The sequence below is a fragment of the Pantherophis guttatus genome, chromosome 2 (assembly GCF_059756535.1).
Source record: "Pantherophis guttatus breed Tessera chromosome 2, ASM5975653v1, whole genome shotgun sequence".
Lineage (NCBI taxonomy): Eukaryota > Metazoa > Chordata > Lepidosauria > Squamata > Colubridae > Pantherophis > Pantherophis guttatus.
The window spans coordinates 95,866,349-95,870,734 of NC_142064.1; the positions used below are offsets into that span (position 1 = coordinate 95,866,349).

The window sequence follows — 4,386 nt, forward strand, 5'->3', positions numbered from 1 at the left end:
CTGTTCAGTTTTTCTGTTAGAAAACTGTGGGCAGTTTGGAAGTCAGTTAGAAGGGCAGTTCTGATGCAGTTCTGATGGTTTACAAGACTCTTTCTTCTGAGGAAGAATAACCAGAACTAACATCGCTTAGTTAGTTGACAGGATATTTAAGCAAAGTAATGAAATACTATTTAATATTTGAATAGATATTGTTTGTTTTTATATTAATAAAAAACATTTATTGTTAACTGCTTCAGAGGCTCATTTGTTAAAGTAGATCTTAATAGAGATAAAGGTTTTAGGTTACATTGATTTATTTACACCTCGACAATGATGTTACCTAGTTTGGGGAATGAAACATCTGCAAGAAAACAAGCAAGCTCAGAGAGCACCAATATATTATATTAGCTTGACTGGAGCTTGGATTTTTTAATCAAGCCTAAAAAACAGGCATACTCTCAATATAGGTCCATAAGTATTGCCAGAAACTTTCCTGTTCCTGCTTTTCAATTTTCACTAACTTTTCCTAGAACTCCTTCTAATAAATATCAGCTGGGTGCTAATGACGGCTCCACAACAAGTGGTAACACCTGAGGTAATTTCTTTATTTAACTCAAAACAGGAGACTCGGAAACACAGTCTCCTCAGAACCGAACAGAGAGAAAAGCCCGCTGACAGCTCTTATATACTAGCTGTCAGCCCAGTGAACCAATCACAATGTAATAGCCCATTCATGCATTCCAACAGGGGGCACAACCTAGGGAGCCTGCTCAATACACAACACCTTCCCTCATCTATATTCACAGCAGGTAAGCAGGGTCTCTGCCAACATTTCATTCCTCCTCCGAGCCCAATGCCACTCCATCAGGAGTCTACCACCTCCATTCCTGGTAACGAGCATCAAAACCCATCTCCAATTTATTTTCCATCTTTGTAGGTCTGAATTCCAGGTTTTTCTCCAGATTAAGTCTTCTTCTCCAAGCTGAGGAGCAGAAAAAGAATAACTGTAATTGTTTACAGGTACATACAGTGACTACCTATAATTCTTGTTCTCTTTATTTACCTAACTGTGGAGGTAAAATTTGAGACGGGTCATTTGAGTTTACAAAATGAGCAATTATCTTCTTTTTTTTTTCTCAGAACACAATGGGATGCAGACACAATTTCCTTCGAAATATAACTTGCATCTTGAAGCATATTCTTTTTCCAGACATATTTTGGATCAATATTTAATTGGGGGAGTACAAACAGTAGGGAAGTCAGCAAGATCTGCAGAGAGATGTCAAAAACTCAAAAAAGTAACAGTCCTTCAATCAAATCGTCACAGCCATCATCTTCTCTTTTTTGACACCTCTTCTGTCAGAGTTTGTACTACAGTAGTATTTGCCTTAGAGTGAAATCTGGTGGAATCAGGAAACCCAAATTCACCTCCAGCAGAATTCATGCTAAACATCTGTTAGATTCATCTCTGTGAGTGCCCATGTCCTGTCCTTGCCTATATCTGTTCCTTAGCAGCATTTTCATGTGTAGCCCCATGTGAGCAGCATAGTTTTATGCCACTCAATTTTAAACAGAGGTGAATTTTAAACATCCTGTGATTCACACTTGTTCCCCTACAATCATTTCACTTCTGTAGAGGGGAGTCAAAGGAAAATGCATGTTGATATAAAAGCCTCTGCAGTTTCACCTAGCAATTTAATGTGCATTAGGCAACACGAAAGATTAAGTCATTATCTTGGTACTCTGTTTTTTAAACTATTATTTTGTGGCTGGAAATAGGTATTGATTTGTCACACATGTACACTTCATCCCAAAATGGATTTGAAAACCTTTCCTGTTAGAGTAGATACAGCTATTACAAAAAACTATCTCAAAAAGCACACAAATCCTGGTGGGCTCACAACATACACATCCCCCTTTGTTGGCCTGAACTATTAGGAGCTGAAATAGAAGGTTTTTTTTCATAGAAAATGTTTCAAGGTTTTTGGTTTTTTTTTATTTTTTCCTATCACAGTTCTTTATTTATTTGTTTGTTTGTTTGTTTGTTTGTTTGTTTGTTTGTTCGATTTATATGCTGCCCTTTTCCGGAGACTCAGGGCGGCTTACAATGCATTAAGCAATAGCCTTCAAACTTTTGTATATACCTGTTTAGTAGGGCTTTCAGCCCTCCCTAAGCGGTGTTCTTTTTTTTTATACAAAGACAGCTTATTGCCCCCACAATCCGGGTCTTCATTTTACCTACCTCGAAAGGATGGAAGGCTGAGTCAACCTTGAGCCTGGTGAGATTTGAACTTGCAGTAATTGCAGGCAGCTGGCAGCTAAATACTACTTTAACAGCACTTAGTCCACTCCGCCACCCAGGCTTCTTGTCACGGAACATATGGAATAAGTTCCAGGATCTTACGGTTCATTTAAGCACATTTGCATGTCAAGACTGGCAGCTCAGATACAAGAAAGAGGGTCATAATGGGGGGGGGGGATGAAGTTAGGACAGTATTGAGTAGACAAGCAATCATGCCAACCTGCAAGTAGAGGAGATGACTCATCAATTCAACAGACTCTCACCGCTCATAAGGGATCCATCCAAAGTTTGGAGGCTTTATAGAACAGACTGAAACTTTGCTTCATGCAGTAAGGACTGTCTTAAGGAAAATGATGTCAAGGCCATCCCCTATTAGCAGCAAAGCATGAACAATCAGCTTCCTACTTAAGACAAGCTTCCATATCTGTGTCCATTGACCTTCCCTACAGTTCTCCTCATTTCCAGCCAGCACTGACAATGAGAGTGGTAGCTTCCAATCTCCAAATGGCTTTAGGTTAGGGGAAGTTGCTATTGAGTATCATTGATTGCTGTAGATTTTAGCTCCAGAACTGGTGTAGGAACTTGGCACTTTAAGGCAACTCCATATCTTATCAACTAGGTGGCCATAAAGTTGTGCAAGAGATCAGCTCAGCACGAAAACTCACCAGCTGAATGCAAATTGTGCTGAGCCCCTGAAAGTGTTGGGAATCCAAACTTTTTATGTTGTGTGAACTACTAATGTTTTATCCATGTCTCAATACGATTCTGAATATTATTCTTTCAAGGCTTGGAAACGTTTCTCAAAACTCCCCTTCCCATATGTGGAATATAGAATATAGAATAACAGAGTTGGAAGGGACCTTGGAGGTCTTCTAATCCAACCCCCTGCTCAAGCATGAAAACCTTATTCCACTTCAGACAAATGGTTGTCCATCTCTTCTTTAAAACTTCCAGCGTTGGAGCTGGACCTTCACAACTTCTGAAGACAAGTTGTTCCACTGATTAATTGTTCTAACACTCAGGAAATTTCTTCTTAGTTTTAGGTTGGTTCTCTCCTTGATTAGTTTCCATCCATTGCTTCTTGTCCTGCCTTTAGGTGCTTTGGGAAGTAGATTGACACTCTTTTCTTTGTGGCAATCCCTGAGATATTGGAACACTGCTATCATTTCACCACTAGTCCTTCTTTTCATTAAATTAGACATACCCGATTCCTGCAACTGTTCTTTATATGTTTTAGCCTCCAGTCCACTAATCATCTTTGTTGCTCTTCTCTGCACTCTTTCTAGAGAGCCTCAACATCTTTTTTACATCGTGATGGCCAAAACTGGATGCAGTCCTCTCAATCAAACCATCTCCTAAAAAGTATGCTGAACCCAAAGCAATCTTATATTTCCAGAGCCCTCTAATAAACCTTAATATTCTTTTTGCTTTTAGATCATGGTGTTTGTGATCAGAAGGTGAACCTACCAGAATGGTACAAGCCTTTGACCCTTTGATGCGATGCTCCCTCTGTGGAGACATCATGATGGAGAGGAAGAGAAAAGTTGGCAGTGAGAAAAGAATCACCAGAATGAAGGAAGGGTTTACCAGTTCCAAGCATCAGTCTGGAAAAGATGGAGATCTCCAGGTGGCTGTGCTAGGAGACTATGCTTGTGCTTTACAAGCTACATGATTTTAAGAGCAGTTTAAGAAAAGATCATTTGAGGCAAGGAACAACGCTGTAATCTATCTAGAACCTGTAACATTCAAGGCAAAGAAGCATTTTTTGTTGTTGTTGTTCTGGCTTTGGTGGGTAAAAAGACCCTTCCAGCTGATTGATTGATTGATTAAAATAATTGTGCACAATAAAGAATGGAGAAAGACAATTAAAAAGTCATATTTTCCCATCTCCAACGCATCCAATATCCACATAGCAGTCATTGCCTGTCTTTGTCCCCCCCACAAAAAAGAATACTAATAACAAACAGCAATAGCAGCACAATAGTGTCTTCATTTATTTTCCAATTTAAAAATATGGTAATTCTATACAGTATCTATAGAAACATTATTTTCTCCTCTGGCTGCAAGGCAAAAAATAAACAAGTTCATCCTTCTCGTTAAAAGTA

At 39.1% G+C, this 4,386-nt stretch overlaps 1 long non-coding RNA gene across 1 annotated transcript; it reads left to right on the forward strand.

Moving 5' to 3' along the window:
* The first annotated feature begins 825 nt into the window (after positions 1-825).
* Positions 826-4,153, forward strand: LOC117662030 (uncharacterized). The gene is made up of 2 exons (XR_004590247.3): positions 826-999; positions 3,716-4,153. It is a non-coding gene; the product is annotated as an uncharacterized LOC117662030 (long non-coding RNA).
* The last annotated feature ends 233 nt before the right edge of the window (positions 4,154-4,386 follow it).